The following is an 18,337-nucleotide window of genomic DNA, read 5'->3' as shown; positions in this document are numbered from 1 at the left end:
CAAAATTACATAGTAAGATAACTTTTTTTTTTTTAAATTAAAGGTAATAGTCTTTGGTCTTTATTCAAACTCCACAATTCTTTCTCTGGATACAGATGGTATTCTCCATCGCAGATACCCCAAACTTGTGTCTGATTGTTGCACTGATGGAATGAGCAAGTCCATTAAGGTTGGATTATCAATAACTTCGAAGAAAGATGTTTTAGTTGTGTCAGTATATGGGAAACCAGATTTCAAAGGATTGAAAAGTGAAGAACAGAGCAAGAAGAGACTGAAAGAAAAGGCAATTTTTTTTATAACAATCTTGTAAAAATGAGGAGACATAGTTGGAGCAAATAGGATAAAGTGAGAATTTTTAAGGGTGAAAGCTATGGACATTTCTGAAGAAATGTAGGAAGAAGCTGGATAGGGAGAGAATCACAATTAAAAATCAAGGGGGAGAATGACTGACTGTTAGGAAATCCTACCCAATCTTCTAACCTCTTGCCCATCTCATCTCCAGTCTCTTTTTTTTTACTCCCTAGTTTGCTTCTTTGCTCCCTATAATTCAGAGTTGTCATTTGCTAAGGTTAAAACCCCCCTTTCATCTTATAGCTCAGTGTAACCTTCTCCAGTCCTTATTTTTCTTTGTTTTATCCACTCCTGTGCTTTCTGGAATACAAATTTTGTCATTACAACTTCCTGCACTCATAGAAGCACTGCTTTCCCTTGAAGGCACCTTGTCTGCAAGGATTCACCTGCTCCAGGTAGCACCCTATTTGATTCCACCTTACCTCTATCATCTAATATACATAGGAGGAGGAATCAGCATCCAAATCTGTCCTTCCTTCCCATTGCCACACTCAGAGAATCCTTCTATTTTCATCTCTCAACAACCTTACCTTCTTTGAAGTTTATTCCATATACCTACATAATTCTGTTCAGAAATTTGTTACTATATCTACTGGCCCCTGTGTGTCTCACACAGATAAACTTCTTTCTCAGAGGGCTCAGTACTTGACTTCCTCTTTCCTTCAATCTGTGGAGGGCTTCAGTATCTCCTTGTTCACACACTGAATGTAGTGTCCAACCTCCTCATCTCTCCTGACCTTCCTTCACCTTCATTTCCTTTCAGCTCCCAAAAGGGGAGTCATACCTCTTAATCAGACCACTATATACTGCCTTCTTAATAGAATGTAAACTCCTTAAGAGTAAGGACATCTCTCTTTCATATGTATATCCTCAGTAGACCACACAGTGCCTAGCAAACAGAAGTAACTTAATACTTGTGTTGTTCAGTTGTTACCTTAGACTTCATCATCATCATTCCAAAGGATCTGGATCAATCCATGTTCTCCCAGTGCATCATACCTACTCTGCTTTCAGTTCCTTCTCAGTCTCCACTCTATGGTTAACTAATCTAATATTGTTCTCTGTCTTTAACTCCTTAGATAAGTCTATGAAGTAGCCACATACTGAACATTCTAGTATTGTTGAATGAGGAAATGAATGAATAGACTAAAAGACTAAAAAGTTAAAGCTGGAAGGAATTTTAGAGAATATTTGCTGGAGTCCCAGGAGACATACTGGAAATTATTTCTATTGCATTTTTATTTATTTGGAATTGGGATATTAATAGCTTGATAAGATTTTATTTTTGAGGAGCTTCTGGGTACTTTGATAGGTATGCCAAATATGGAAGAAACTTTGCTCCTGAACTGATAAAATGAGTATCATGCGAAGGAGTTTTCTATAACTATGAAGCTCAGAAAATGTTTTTTTTTTTCAAAAAGCATTAGATCCCACATGTGTAAGAGTTATTCAAAGTGCTCTGCCTCCGCGGGAGCCCGAGCGTCCGACCCCGCTCACGCCGCGGGCCGTCCCCGACGTCTGAGAAGATCTAAGTGCGGCAATGGGCAGCAACGAGTGTTTCAAGTGTGGACGCTCTGGCCATTGGGCCAGGGAATGCCCTACTGGGGGAGGCCGTGGCCCAGGAATGAGGAGCCGTGGAAGAGGCTTCCAGTTTGTTTCTTCATCTCTTCCAGACATCTGTTTCCGTTGTGGTGAGTCTGGTCATCTTGCCGAGGATTGTGATCTTCAGGAGGATGCCTGCTATAACTGCGGTAGAGGCGGCCACATGGCCAAGGACTGCAAGGAGCCTAAACAAGAGAGAGAGAGCAGCGCTGCTACAGCTGTGCCAAGCCCGGCCACTTGGCTCGAGACTGCGACCACGCAGATGAGCAGAAGTGCCATTCATGTGGAGAGTTTGGGCACATTCAGAAAGATTGCACCAAAGGGAAATGCTATAGGTGGTAGGTCAAGAGCTTCAGTCCCGTCCCAAAGAATTAATGTGCCCTTCAGCAACGACAGGCTTCGGTGATGGAATTAACTTAGCATTGGTTACAACTAAGGCAAATAATGCACCAAGGACTCATGATAGGTTTGTGCTTTCAGGAATCCAACTCAGCATTAAAAAAATGACTTGTTCTCTGGATCAACAGAGTACTTCAATTTGGAATTTTTCAAAACATATTCAATTTAAAGTTTAAGTAATAGGGGTTTGGATCAGTTAATTTTTTGGAAATTTGCTTGGGGGAATCTCTTAATTACAGGTGTGCTGGCAATCATTTTCAATATTACAAACATGTTACAAAAGGCATTTTGATTTGAAACTTAATGGGATGCCAAAAGAACTCTTAATTCACATTTGTATCTCCCTCTTCTCCCTGTTTGGGGGAGGTATGGAGTATATCTACTCCTTTGATTTCCCAGCTGCTTGTAACTATCCCCTAAACCATCTACTTTTATTAATTTACTGGGCTGGTTCTATCTGGTAGAGTTCCCTTAGCTGAGCGGTTTGAAAATTGCCCATCCCTGTTATTGTTTAGGCTACCCTAGCAGTTTTTCACATTACTTTAAGAATGAGACTGCTCTGAACATACATCATTCTAAGATGAAATTTTAAAAAGTGGTACACTTTGTTTTCAGAAAACTAAATTATCCAAAGACATTGAGAAGTCCAAAGACAAGATTAATAGGTTTTAAAAATGTGGAGTAACTTATAAAGGCAAATGTTAAGCTTTCTGATTGTGAAAGTTCATGTATAGAAATCAAATTTAAACTTAGAATTGGAAATTTTTAACACTCAATATCTTGAGTGTTTTGGGCATATACTGAAGTGCCCTTATATAGACCAAAGCCTGACAAGAAGGCAGTTAAGTTTCATATGAACATTGAATTCCAAAAACCTCTTTCAAAAGTATTTCTCTTCCCATCCATTTATAGTCTTGGTAAAATGGAAAATCCTGTTCAGACTTTTACAATACAAAGAAATGGTCTATTAATATGTTGGTTTAAAAGTATGATTGAAAAAGTAATGTTGCACCACTATAAAGTTTTAGAAAATTTTATTTTTAGAATATTTAAATACTATGAGGATCATGTAAACTTTGTGTTAACTTGGATTAAATAGGTTATATTCACTTCCTAGTCTAGATAGATCAGGCCATTCCTATTTTGTTGCTACAGGACATTTCTTGGAAAGGTGGTTGTAATATCCTAATTTCCCAAGGAGAGTCAGTATTATAATTAAGTAATGACTTCCTGAAGAACTTGGCAGCAAATAGAGATAACCATATATCCTTAAAACAAACCTACAGTCATACTCATCTGTTCTAACCATGTAACTGCTACATTCTGAAAAAAAAAAGATTTAGAAGACAATTTTAAGATTTTGTAAAAAACAGAGATAATAATGCTCCAGTGCCTAAAAATGGAAATAAACATGGTTCACATTGATTATCCAGGGAACCTAAATAGAAATTTAAGTATGCATCAGTACTTCAATTGCTATTGCTAACCTTAATATGTTAGTGCTAATAAATGATTAATATTAAGCTTTTTCCTAGCTTTGGAAATTGGAAGTCCTTTTGAAAGTTATTTGCATGACTCTGGAAATTTAAGTGATGCTTTTCACTCTGTGGGTGGCCTTTTTATAGAATCATTGGAAATCACTCCATTGAGTAAAGTTCATTTAAAAAAAAGAGTTATTCAAAGTAAAGAGTATATTGTTATTATCGTTCAATTGTGTCAGACTCTGTGAACCCCTTTGGGATCCTAGAATAATTTAATGAACCCTTCATTTTATAGATGAGGAAATGGAGGCAAATAGAGTTAAGTGACTTGCCCAAGGTCCTACAACTGAAAAGTAGTTGAGGATAGATTTGAACTCATGAAAATAAGTCTTCCTGATTCCAGGCCCACCATTCCATCCCCCTGTACTATCTAGTTGGCCATATGTTTAACAATTGCTTTCCTTCTTAAGGAGGGGAGAAGGAAGAAAATCTGGAAATTAAAATTTTAAAAATGAATGTCAAATTTCTTACATGTAATTGAGAAATACTTAATGAAATAAAAAGTTTGCTATATTCAAAAATAAAATTAGGATCATAATGCCCACTTGTCAGTCGTTTTGGGAAATTCAAATGGGATAATAAATTTGTGAAGCACTTTACAACCTTTAAAATTCTACAATTTCAGTTATTATTTGGGACAAGGGATTTTCAATAAATTATCATGATTTCTGGTAACAATATCTGATGAATGATTCAAGTCAGTTAGATAAAATTTGATTATGTTACACAAGGATCTGTATTAGTTGCTATGGACACAAAGATGAAAAAAGCAACATGATCCTTACCTGTAACTATGTAGTAGAATGGGTTTGGGTAGGTAATGATTTCTCCCTTATTGGAGGTCATCTAGCAGATGCTGAAATGACCCCTTGTTCACTTTATTGCTGAGATTTCCATTCAGGCAACAGCTGAACTAGATGGTCTAAGTTTTTCACACCTGGCTGCACTACCTTGAGACTTCTCTGACTGACTTTTCCTCCAATCCCCACCTTCTCCAGCCTGTCAGCTTCCTTTTGTTTTATTCCCCCCTCCCCCATATTGTAAGTTCCCTGATTTTTTGTTTGTTTGTTTGTTTTTGGTTTTCTTAGGTGCTTAATAACTTTTTTTGACTATTGACTTGACTCTCCCCATTTTTAAGATCTGTGATTATCTATGTATTCTCACTATCTCTAACAGGATGAATATTCAGTAAATAATAACCTGAAAAAGTTCTTATGATGGGATCATTGGCATAAGATTATTGAGATTCCTAAATGGAAATGGTGAACAAAAGGTTTCCAAGTAGATAGGAAATAATTTTCTCTCACCAGCAAACTTAATATGGGGAAAAGGAATAATAGTTACTAAACTAACACTCAAATGGATCTATGATTACTCTATACCACATACTATAGATTCTTCCTATAGTGATGTAAATTGGGCATGCTCACACACCCCTTGCTCTTCTTAGGTGAATGAACGATTGAGTTCTTGAAAAAAAATTAAGTGTTAACTATACCGCAGTTAATTGACACAGTGGATAGAGTATTAGACCTGGAGTAAGACTCATCTCTTAAGTTCAAATCTGATTTCAGACATTAGTTGTATGAGGCTGAGCAAGTCAGTTCACTCTGATTGCCCCAGTTTCCTCATCTGTAAAAAGAACTGGGGAAGGAAATGGCAAACTACTCCAATATCTCATCCATGAAAGTCTGACTTAACTGAAAGAACTGAATAGCAACAAATGCTAAACATTGGGCTATGTGCTAGAGATAGAAAAGTAAGACAATTAGCTCAAATTCTTTCTTTTTTTTTTTTTTAAAGGTTTTTGCAAGGCAAATGGGGCTAAGTGGCTTGCCCAAGGCTGCACAGCTAGGTAATTATTAAGTGTCTGAGACTGGATTTGAACCCGGGTACTCCTGATGCCAAGGCCTCTGCTTTATCCACTACGCCACCTAGCCGCCCCCCAAATAGCTCAAATTCTAATGGAGATAACAGAGAAGGCTTTAGCTGTAAGTCAAATAGAAAGTCCCTGTAGTTCCTAGGACGCAGCAATAAGACATACCATATAATTCAGGTAGCATTCCCATTGTGGTTGCTTCCTGGGATGGTGGCTGCTGGTGCTGGGCATAACCAATGAATGGCCTAGGGAAGAGAAGGAGGAACTACCACCACTACTAGGACTCTTTCATATCTGTCAGCAGTTGATAGAGATGGTGACAAGAAAGGTGGGCTCCTTTCCAATAATTACTCCCCTCTATGATTGCTTTGTAGCCTGAATTGGAATCAGGACCATTTGTCTGGGGAGAGGGAGGCATTGCTATTACCACAGCTCTTGAGTTTAAGGTCTTGGGCTATCTCCATAGAGATCTGAGGGGAGATTATGGTTGAAAGGTAATGTTTTGACTTGATGGTATACAACCTGCCTCCTGTCTCCCCTTCAAGAGGCTGGCTTGCCTCTTGTCCAAGACAAGCTATAGGGAGGAGAACCAATAGGAATCTTAACTTCCTATTGACTTTAAGTGGAGAAAAAAAGGCCTAACAGATATTCTCTTACTTTAACCATGTGCCAGTCTTCATTTTTGCTCCTATAGAAGGAGGAAAAGTGAAGGAGATAACATGGATTTATTAAGTGTTTACTGAGCGCCAAATCTGTTTTTTGTGATTTACAAGCATTATCTCATTTGATTCTACAAATATCCCTATTTTATTGTTGAGGAAACTGAGGCATATAGGAGGTAAGGATGATATAATAAGTGTCTGAGGATGGATTTCAATCCAATTCTTTCTGATTCCAGGTCCGTCATTCTACACCACCTAAATGAATACAGCATTATAACTCATGTATTCATACAAAGAATTAACTTGAGATTTGTCTAGCTGTGGTAGGTTATTTTTCACAAGTTAGAAGAGGGGAAACAAAAAAAGAGGCTCATTATCACTTCTATCACCAAAAGAAGACACATTTCTGACCCTGAGGAAACAGAAAGCAAAGGGTTTTTTTGTGTTTTCTTTTGTTTTTTTCCATAACTCAGTAGAGCTGATTCAAGGGAGCTCATCTGAGCAAGGGTTAGGTGGATTCTTCATTTCTTATTAAGGAAAAAAAGATAATTTTGAAGAGAATAAACCAAGTGATTTAATAATGAATATAATTTCTTATCACTTTATTTTAAAAAAATGAGGCCACCGCTACTAAGGAAATGTAACATGACCAAAGAAAACAATATTTAAATCACCAATTCCATTTCATGTGTAAGAGTGATAAATATTGAATGTTTAATTGCACTTTGTTAAGTGATTAAAAATCATTTTTTCTTTTACCAGTAATGTAGCAGTGCCATTTGTCTGCTCTTTCTACTTACTGTTGCCTGATTTTGCCTCTTATTTCTTTACCCAGATGGGAAGATTGGAAGGGGAAAGAGAAGGACGATTCCTGGTAAATTTCTCTATTGCCATATAATCTAAATAACATTCAGGGCTGTTCTGTTGTTTCCTGTCATTATGCTTAAGCCTCTGTGTAGGGTCTAAGACAGTAGAGCTGACAAAGCTGTTCTTTGATTCCTTTTGTGAGGTTATTGGAGAGGAGCTATAATTTTAACAAGCATATTAAGAGTTATTATGCAGATGATGCTAACCAGCTGTTCTTTCACTTGGCTGAGGACTGAAGTAGAGGAAATGGGCTGGTATTTCAGAAAGGGAAATTTTGGTTAGTAGAAAAGAAAAAAAATTTTCTTCCCTAAGAGGTTGCCAAATACCAGAATGGGATATTTATTAGGTTGTAGATATCTATTCTCAGGAGAGCTTTAAGAATAGAATTGAAGAGATGACTGTTTGTCAGGAGATAAGTCAGGCTCAGGTTTCCTTGGAGCTAGAAAGGGGTTCCTTTCAGAGCCTTAGGATTCCAAGGCACAAAAAAAAATCAAGATTCATATTGGCTTTTTTTTTTAAAGGTGTTGAACACAGATGTGAAAAAAATGTGTCTTGTGCACATTTTCTCTTCTTGGAAGTAGAGGGAAGTCAACATCTGTTGTCTGAAGGATTTTAACATGAGAAATAAGATTGTTTTGAGTGTTGTCTTTTTTTTTTTAGCATTTCTTTTGCGGTGGAGGAAATAAATAGCTGTCCTATATCTGTTATGTCTGACATCTACTTTGTGTTTTGAGTATATTTTCTAGAAGGATAACTATTAATCCTTTTTTGGAAGAAGCCCTTGACATAAGCCATATATAGGCTTTATTTAAGAGTTTTTCCCTGGAGTTTTGAGGAGATAATGAGCCAGAGATGCTGAAGTCTCTTTGTGAGAAGAGGACCCTTAGGACCTGACTTACATGTTGGGGTATCACACAGGATTTGAAAAACTGATTCCAATCAACCCAAGTGCTTCATTCCTTTTTAGAGGCCTCACATGAGTGTGAGACTTATCTGAGTTTGGTTAATTTCTTTGCAAAATTAGCCCTCTTATCCTATTCTTGGATAACTTCCAAATCCTCTTTTAAAAGCCCTATGGTTTTGCAGGGAACCTCTAGGGAAATTTGGGGTTCCTATGTTTTAGGACATCTTTACCTGGAGAGATTTTTGTCTAGATTAACATTTATATCTCCATCTTCATTGCCAAGGACCTAAGCTGTGTTAGTGTGTTAGAGCAGAGGTTCTTAGACCAGAGTCCATGGAGCCTTAGGGGTTCTATGGATAGGTTTTAGTGGGGTTCATGAAGTTGGATGGAAAAAAAATTACATCTTTATTTTCACTAACATTAGTCTAAGAAGAGTTTTGTAGTCTTCATCAGACTGCAAAGGTGTTCATAGAAACAAAAAAATTTTAAGGGCCCTTATGTTAGAGAGAACCCATGGAAAGAATTTTCCCCAATATGAGTCAACTCCAAGGTCCTAATTTCTTTCAGAATAATCTCATGTGCTCTCAAAATTTATTTGGAAATAGAGTGAAGGGAGAAGTTTTTTTTTCCTTTACTGGAAAAAACCCTTTCTTTTGCCAGTGTTGTTTTTTTTTTTAATGTTTATTTTTGTTCCTCCCTAATTATGTTGGGACTGGGAAGCCTTGGAAATAAAGGTTGTAATTTTGTATAATGTTTTCTCTTGTTGAATTTGTTTAATTTTGTATCTAGGGGTGATTGTAACTTCTAGGTCCACCAGGAGATTATTAAAAACTGTGCTCCATCCCTTAGTTTTAGATACTAAGAAAAAATATTTCAGGGGCAGCTAGGTGGCGCAGTGGATAGAGCACCTGCCCTGGAGTCAAAAGGACCTGAGCTCAAATCCTGCCTCAGACACTTAATTATTGCCTTAGCTGTATGACCTTGGGCAAATTACTCTTAGCCCCACTGCCTTAAAATTAAAAAAAAAGGAAAACATTTCAAAAGGTGACTCTCCTGATCCCCAAAGAACTCTTCATAACTGGGGATATGGACAAATGTACAAAAAGCATCACCTCCAATTTTTAACTACTAGCATTTTATATTATTTTAAAATATTAAATGTTTAATAACATTTGACTGCTTTCATACTTAAATACATTTAAATACCATTTAATACCCTATTTAAATACCATTTAATACAAATTTATTTTATTTTCCATTAAACAGAAAAAAGACCCAGAGAAAAGAGTGCTTTTCCTATCAATTTGATTTATAATTTTTGAAGTAGACTTCAGAGAATTAACTGGACTTAGAATATACATATTGATAAAAGGAGAATATTCCTTAAAATGAATAGTAGTTTTCTCAGGTATTAGCTTTAAACATTGATGACATTTTATGTTTTTTCAGAATATATCTTTGAAATTATAATGAAAGACTGTGGGGAATAGATTTTGATAATCCCATTTTTGTGTTATTTGTAATTTTTTAGTACAGATAATATATAAGGTCAAGCTGACCTGTAGGACCAGAAAATTTTCCACTCCATTGAATCTTCTATCTTGGTCTACATTTCTCTGCTACTTATGTATCATATTGTAGCTATTTGGGTATATGCCGTCCTCCCCTAAGGAAAAGGATCAGCTTTATTTCTTTTTTTATCTCCTCCAGTACATAGCCCAACTATCTGGAAAGAAAAATCTCTTAATATTTTAACCTCAGTTGAATTAGGTTGAAGTTAGGACAAAAAAGGCATGTATATAAAATTCAACGTTACCTCAGTTTTCAAACACTATTGTGTGATATCTTTGTCCATCAATATAAAGAAATATCATGTTGAGGGCAAACTCATGGCAAGTATTCTATGAAAAATACATTTTAACATTTCCCATGCACTTCATTTATTCCCCTCTCCTCAGAGTCATGAGTTTAATTGCTCCCACAAAAATCACAGTTTAAGTGTGACATCTCTTTTAAAAAGGAGTGTGAAAATTGTCAGCAGCTGAGTTATTTTTTTCTTTATTCTTACAAAATGGAAGGTTTTTTTCAATAAGAATGTTGAATTAAAATATTTTTACACTCATAAACACTGTATTTTATTCCCATTGCTATGAAAGCAAGTTGAAACCATTTTGCTCTCTCTCAGTTTATTTAGGACTCCCCTTCTTCACTCCGTGCACTTTCTCTTGGAGTTCAGGAAAGAAAGATGTGAGAGGAGATTAGCTGCCCCAAAGGCCAAACTATAATCTTGAGTGTTCTAAATTGCATTGGGAGACATCCACACTTAAACTATATCCTGAGTATAATAGAAGATTTTACTGTATGTGGGATAATGAACTGAAAAAAGGAGGAAAGCCCCTACTACAGTCAGGAGCCCAATATCAAATCTAGTCTGTGTGAACTCAAAGTATTAAGGGTTCTGGGATATAAAAACATAAAAGATTCTAGTGTAGGACACAAAAATGTATCAAAATATTTTTGGAGTCTGCAGTACAAATTTATATTTTTATCATTTGAGCAATAATAATTAGCATTTATATTGTACTTTAAGATTTGCAAAGCACTATATGTTAACTCATTTGTGGATGTTGCTATTGGGGTGGGAACGTGGGCAGAAAGTGAGGAAAGTATCTTCTCTCTCAAAACAGTAATTTGAGAGTAAACACTGACTCATTCTAATTGACAAATCAACTGATGGTACCCTGGATAGAGCTCTGGACCTGGAGTCAGGAAGATCTGAATTACAATTGGACTTAAGAAATTTATTAGCCTTGTGACCTTGGGCAAATCACTTCACTGCTTTATGCCTCAGTTTCTCCTTCTGTAAAATGGTGATGTTAATAACACCTACCTTGTAGGATTGTTGTGAGAATGAGACAGTATTTGTAAAGTACATTGCAAATCTTTAAGTACTATATAAATGCTAGTTATTATTTATTGTTAATATTATTCCCAAAGAAAATCAAGTGAATATATTCTCTCTGATCTGGGAAATTGTTAAAACAAATCAATGACTCTCTTATTTGTCTGTAGACAAATCTCAATTTAATTTTTTTTTTTTTAGGATTTTGCAAGGCAAATGGGGTTTAAGTGACTTGCTGAAGGCCACACAGCTAGGTTATTATTAAGTGTCTGAGGCTGGATTTGAACTCAGGTACTCCTGACTCCATGGCCGGTGCTCCATCCACTACGTCGTCACCTAGCCGCCCCATAAATCTCAATTTAATTAATCTCTCTCTCTTTTCCTGGATCAGTCTCAAATAGTCACCCTCAATGTTAAGAAATAGTCCAGCAATTCTCTTGGTTAATAGTTTTATTTTGTTTGCCAATAAGAAACTGCAAAACAAATTTTAAAGATAGAAAGGTAAATATCTTTCAATAAAAGCAGGCATCAGGTTGAGAGTCACCCTCTTTTAAAATTTTTTTTGAGTAAATTTTAAGTTATCATATTTGTTTTAATCAGGCACGAGCCATCTTCTCAACCTCTTAGCCCACACAACCCACAATAGAAAATGTCAGAAAAATCAGAACACATTCCAAACATACATAGTCAATCAAACAAAATTTCCACATTTGTGATCCATTCCACCTCTCTGGCTCCTATTTTTTTCTTATTCTCTATTCTGAATCTTTTACCTTCCTATCAGGAGATAGCTGACATTGTTTCCTCATTAGACCTATAGAATCTTGGTTGGTCATTATACTAAGAGTTCAACATAATAATATTGTATCACATTTATATAACTTTTTTTCAGACATTCCCCACCCCCTAGAGTCCCATTTTTTTTGTCTATACAAGGATTATACATATTTTTGTACATCCTTAGAGTTATTATTATTATTTTTTTTTGCTTAGGACTAATCCCTCCTTTAATTACCCTTACCTCCTGCTTCCTTTTCCTGTTGAGTGAAATTTATTTCTGTATCCAACTATGTGTGTATATTTATATATATATATATAAATATACACACATGTTTATTTTGCCTTCTTTTGGCCAATTCAAATGAGAACAAGATTCAAGTATTAGCTACTTCCTTCCACCCCACCCCACCCCTTGTATAGATGTCTACTAGTGTACTCCATGTGAGATGATTTTTCTTAACTTTCTGAAACCTTTCTCTTCCCCACCAATATATTCCTTTCTCCCTTTGTTTCTATTCTTTTGGTTCATCATGATGTAATGGAACCACACCTAGATCTTGTCTAATTGCATTCTGAACTTTGATGATGATAGGATTCAGAGGAGATACATCAACTCCCCACATTTGAATGTAAAGTTTATTCTTGCTTGCAGAGGAAGGTAGTAGGACATTGGATATAGCATTGGGCTTAGAGTCAGGAAGACCTGAGTTCAAATGTAGTTAAGTACTTTGGGTGAATCACTTAACTTGTTTTGTCAGCTGTATAATGAAGATAATAACAGCATATACCTTGCTGAGTTGTGAGGATCAAATGAGATAATATTTATAAAAATATTTAACATTACCTAATCCCCATTAACACCTATAATTATTCCTTAGATTTTTTGAAAAAGGTTTTTAATTGATTTTTAAAAGTTCCTATGTTACCATAATATTCCATATATCATTTCCCTTTCCCATCCCATATGACAAAGAAGATTTGGGAGAGAATAAAAAGAAAAACAAAAGCAGTACAAAAACAAAGATTGTTTTTTCTATTTTTACCACGTCCCTTTATTCCCTTTTCTTATTTAATATTTCTTTTCTCTCCTGTCCTTCAGCTAAACTTGCTCCTTAGTTTTTAAATTTTTTTTTTACTTCTTTCCATCTACCTTCTTTTGTTTATTCTAGACACTTATTCTCTGATTAACTCCTTTAATTATCTGACCTCTCTCCTTTCTCTGTATTCTTTCTTGTTGTCAAAGCTTTCAAAGTATACATTCTAGGTTCTACTTTCTTGGTTCTTTCTGCAATTGCTTTATAGGGCTTGCCCCATGATTTTCCTTTTCCTATTGTGTCTCATTTTCAGAATATTCCAATTAATAATAATAATAACTAATATTTATATTGTACTTATAATTTGTTAGGCACTGTACTAAGCACTTTATGATTATTATCTCATTTAATTCTAACAATAATCCTGGAAGGTAGGTGCTATTATTATCCTTATTTTAAAGATAAAAAAACTGAGGCAAATAGGGTTGTGACTTGCCTGGAGTCAAAGCCAGTAAGTGTCTGAGGGTGGATTTGAACTCAGGTCTTCCTCACTCCAGGCCTGGTGCTCCATCAACTGTACTTAATACTGCCCCATGGTAGGAGCCCTCCCCTACTATGTCCGTGATTATGCAGCCCATATGGATCTATACCCTGTCTTGTTGACCTCCCCACCCCCCACATTTGCCTGGAAATCTCCCTGTGTCCATGTTATTTTACTCCTCCAGGTGCCAGTTCCCCAGAGAGATTCCAACTTCCCTCCTCCTTCCCTCTCAGGGACTTTTCAAGCATCATATTCCCAGGGCCTCATCAAGTATGAAGTCTTTACCTCCCATCATTGCCCATCTCTCATTATTTATAGGAACTTTTGTCAGTGGAATTTCCTCCCACCTCCAAAGCAAAGTCTCCTTCCTCTTCCCTCTTTTTTCCTCTTTACCCCTGTTGGTTTTTCTCTCTCTGAGATCACAGGGGTCTTTTTCTCCTCATTGCTAATTCTTGATTTGTCTACAGCTTGACACCACATCATCCCCTTTATTTAATCTCTCATATAGTAATTTAGCCCCAGAGACATAGCATTCAGGGTCACCAGGTTTTTTTCATAATGCATCCTGTCATTCAACTCACTATTACAGCTACCAGATTTCTGCCTTCTCTCTTGTTTCTTTATACAAGTTTAGAAAGAAATCACTTACTAGTCTATTGTTACTCTGTTGCTGTAACAATCCTTCCTTGCTCTATTTATTCACTCCTCCTGCATTCCTGTGGTTTGAAATGTTAAAGAGGCAAGTAATCTCTTCAGTTTTGCTTTTTAAAAAAATGTTTTAGACCCCTTTTTAGAACATTCATGTATATTATTCTCAAATTTGCAGAGTAGGTCACCTTGGGTGGTATCCTGAATTCCACTGCTTTTTGTAACATATTGTTCCATTCCTTCCTCCTTTTTCTAATGGATGTGGTATAGCCTTGAAATATTCATACGTCCTTTCCTTTGTATTTAAAGGTCTTTTTCTTGGATTTCAGAACTTCTTATTTCTGAATTGAATTATTAAATTTTAATATTATATGTCTTGGAGTTTGCACCCTCAGGTTCTTTTTTAGAGGTGATTTATGAATTCTGTTCATTGGAATTTCATTTTCTGTGTTTAGAAATTCTGAACTATTTTTTCCTTTGTTATGCTGTTAAGGTTTTGGGGGTTCTTTTTGGTGGGGAGTGTCCCATTGTATTCTTCTGGGAGATCTGTAGTCATAAAACTATCTCTGAGTATACTGTCTTCAAGTTCGGTATGCCCTCTATTGAATCATTTTCTCTTTTGTTTTTCTGATAGTATTTATTTCTTTATTCATGGATTTCTTTATTTATTTATATGGTTTTCCCTAGTTACATGCAAAGATAATTTTAAACATTCATCCTTTTGCAAGCTTTTGAGTTTCACATTTTTCTTCAACCCATCTCTTCTATCCCCCTTCCCTGTGGCAGCAAACAATCTGGTATAGGTTGTACATGTGCAATTTTGTTTAACCTATTTCCTTATTAGACATGATGTGAAAGAATTAGAATTAAGGGGAAATAAGATCTTGAAAGAGAAAGAAACAATATAAAAGAAAGTTTAGGGGGCGACTAGGTGGCACAGTGAATAGAGCACCAGCCCTGGAGTCAGGAGGACCTGAGTTTAAATTTGGCCTCAGATCTAGCTGTGTGAACTTGGGCAAATCACTTAACCCCATCGCCTTGCAAAAACAAAAAACAAAAACAAAAAAAGAAAGTTTAAAAAAATCAACATAGTATGCTTTGCCACAAGTTCAGAGTCCATAATTTTTTCCCCTGGATATGAAAGACATTTTCCAGAATAAATCTCTCAAGATTGTCCTTGATCACACATCTACTGAGACGAGATTTTGCAGTATTTATTACAGAGCACGAATTTATTTCTTATATCATATTTCTTATATCATATTTCCTTCTGTTGTTGCATCTTTTTCCTGTCATCTGTTTATATTCAAGGTTTTTGAATTTTTTTCTTTCTGAAATCCTTAGTACTTTCAGTCTTTCTACCCACCTCCTTATTTTCCTTATTATTCACTTCTGACTCCTTCCCCATCTGCTTGTGACTTCCTTGGGAACTGAATACCTCCTCTCAAAATGGATACAGTTCACCAGTCTAGGTTTCTTCCCTAAATGACTTTAGGGTGGTCAGACTAGCCTTGGCTAGATGTCTTTTCCTCAGTATTGGTGGTATGTTATACATCTTCCCACATCACTCCTGTTCTGGTATCCTCTTTTCCTTAGTTCCCTAATTTAATACAGTCAGTTCAGAGCTTGCTTTCTCAGGCACAAGAAGTTCCAAGCTCTGCAGCTTGAGTGCTTCTGGGTTGCAGAAGCAGGTTTGATCCTGAAGGACTGTGGCTAAAAACTGACCTTGAGGCCCAAACAAACTACAAAGCCTGGAACTGGGATCTCTACAGCAATGAAAAGAGTGAGAAAGGAATGAACAATAATAGGTTTTGATTTAAGCCTGTGTTGTATCTGCTAATACAGCCTTACTGCCAGTAATGAGGGAGGTGGGGGAAATGAACTCAGGAACAGTGAACATCAGTTTCCATGTTTGGATAAATTCTTTTTAGCTGTCTTTTGAATTATGTCTCTTCTAGACAATGAACACAGTTGATGTTTAATGCATAATTTTTGATGCATAATTTTTATTTTGGAGAGACCTGAGAGGTGAAGGAGATTGGAGAAAATATACCATGCCATCTTGTTGCTTGCATATCCCAAAAGTCACCCCTTAGACCTTTATTAGTACTCTTTCATGGTTACCTTGATATAGTTCTCTTTATTCTTATGTTTGAACTTCAGAGTGTCTCCATATCTCCAATTCTTTCATCAATAATACTTGGAAGTTCTCTAATTCATTAGAGGCCTATTTTTTCCACATTTGCTGGCTAAATTATTCTTGGCTGTTAGTCCATATCATTTGACTACTAGAATATCATAATCCAAATTCTTGGTGGCTACTTAATCATATGTGATTAAGGGCTTTGTTCCTTTGGGACTTGAATTCTTTCTGATTGTAGTAATTTTATCTTTGACTTTGAAACTCTGGATTTTGCCTATGCTGATCAGGGGAAATTTCATTTTGAGATTTCTTTAGGACTGATGAGTTCTATTTCTACTCTGCTCTCTGATTCCAAGAGATCTGAGCAGTTTAACTTTAAGATTTTTGGAAATATGTTGTCTAGATTCTTTTTTTGGTCATGATGTTCAAATGATTTTTAAATTTTTCCTTCTTGATCTGTTTTCTAGATTAGTTTTTTTATGAGCTACCTTACACTTTCTTCTATTTTTTTCCAGTCTCTCAACTTTAATATTTCTTATTGCCTGATGGAATTACTAGATTCTACTTGGTACATTCTGATTTCCAGAGAATTTGTTTCTTGGTCAAGGTTTTGTACCTCTTATGCTGTTATTCATTCCATTTTCTCCAATTTTTTCTTTTTTAAGTCTTATTTCCCATTTCTCTTGTTTATAAAAATATTCTCATTATGTTTATAAAAATATTTTACACTATTTTTAAAAAGCTCTTTCTTCTCTTCTAGGAATTTTAGTTGAATTTGTGTCTGTCATATTTTTCTGAGATAATTCTTTGTAAAAGTTTGGGAGTCATTATTTTCTTTTATCTTTGTGGCTTGATGTCATCCTCACCACCATAATAGTTCATCTTTAGTTATTTTTTTAAATTTCCCCTTTTTTTTAAAAGTTTACTTTAGCCTATTTTCAGACTGACTTCAAATTTGATGTTAGAACTGGGATCTGCCACACATGAGGACAAATATGGTCTGGTTCTTTTTCTGTGTTTTGAGTGTTGTTATTCCAAGATCTCAGGGACAGACTGGGTATCTGCAAGCTTTCAGTGATCTCAAAAGTGGTCTGACTCAGGGCAGGGTTTGATTTCCATCTTCTTGGACTGAGCTCTGCATGTTTCTTACCTGTGTTTGGGTATATGCAATGATAGACTGCTACGGTCTCATTCCTATCAGTCAGGTGAAAAGTTCTGATGTTTAAGAATTGCAGAATTTTTAGACCTCTCATTGGTCTGTTATTTCAACCTCTGAAGGCTGGGCTAGATGCATTAGGTCAGACCTTTGATCTTAGCTAGAATGCTTCTGCTGGCTTCTGAACCTCCTCCTGTCTCAGTATACTGCCCATGGTCTCCCTAGTCACAATCCTACTCCCTAAATGGATGAAGACGTAGAAATGATGGAAATATTGGATGAAAGGAACTATTCCATTTATGGCAGATAAAAGTCCAGATATAATTTGACAAGAACCATGGCTTTGGGGAGAACAGGATTCCTTGTTCTAAAGTGCTTCTGGGGAAGCTAGAAGTCTCTAAGAATAATGGGGAGCTCTCTGAGATGAAAATATGAAGTGTTTCTACTTTTCTCATCTTATAACTTAGTGTATTTCCCCATGTATAAGACATACCCTTTTCTGAAAAATTTGTGGACTAAAAACTGGGAGTGTTTCATTCAGTGATAGTAGGTTTTTTAATTTGCATTTCTGTTTTTAAGTGCGGTGTCTTTGTGCTCACTGTTTCACATTTGTTACCAGTATATTAGGTTATGTTTTGCAATGTCCTGCCTAGAAATGGCTCAGAAAAGATTTTTGTATAGTGCTGAAATCAAATTCAAAGTGACCCAGTTTGCAAAAGTGAATGGAAATAGTGCTGCTGAATGTAAATTTGGTCTTCCTCTAACTGAGAAAACAATCTAAGACTGACTATGGGAAGAAGAAACCCTACTGAAAAGTCCCCAACAGAAGATGGCCATGAGAGGCAAGTCAGCCAAATGGTTTTATTGCTGCCTGAATTCGATTATTGCCTGTGACAAATCATGATTCAGACCTGGGAATGCAGGTGTG

General features: G+C 36.0%; 1 pseudogene; it reads left to right on the top strand.

Annotated features, from left to right (window-relative positions):
* Window positions 1-1,814: 1,814 nt before the first annotated feature.
* Window positions 1,815-3,367, top strand: LOC141498140 (CCHC-type zinc finger nucleic acid binding protein pseudogene; annotated as a pseudogene).
* The last annotated feature ends 14,970 nt before the right edge of the window (window positions 3,368-18,337 follow it).

Source organism: Macrotis lagotis, chromosome X, assembly GCF_037893015.1.
Source record: "Macrotis lagotis isolate mMagLag1 chromosome X, bilby.v1.9.chrom.fasta, whole genome shotgun sequence".
Taxonomy (NCBI): Eukaryota; Metazoa; Chordata; class Mammalia; order Peramelemorphia; family Peramelidae; genus Macrotis; species Macrotis lagotis.
The sequence above is the reverse complement of the archived record's forward strand: the minus strand, read 5'-3'. Positions and strand labels throughout refer to the sequence as shown.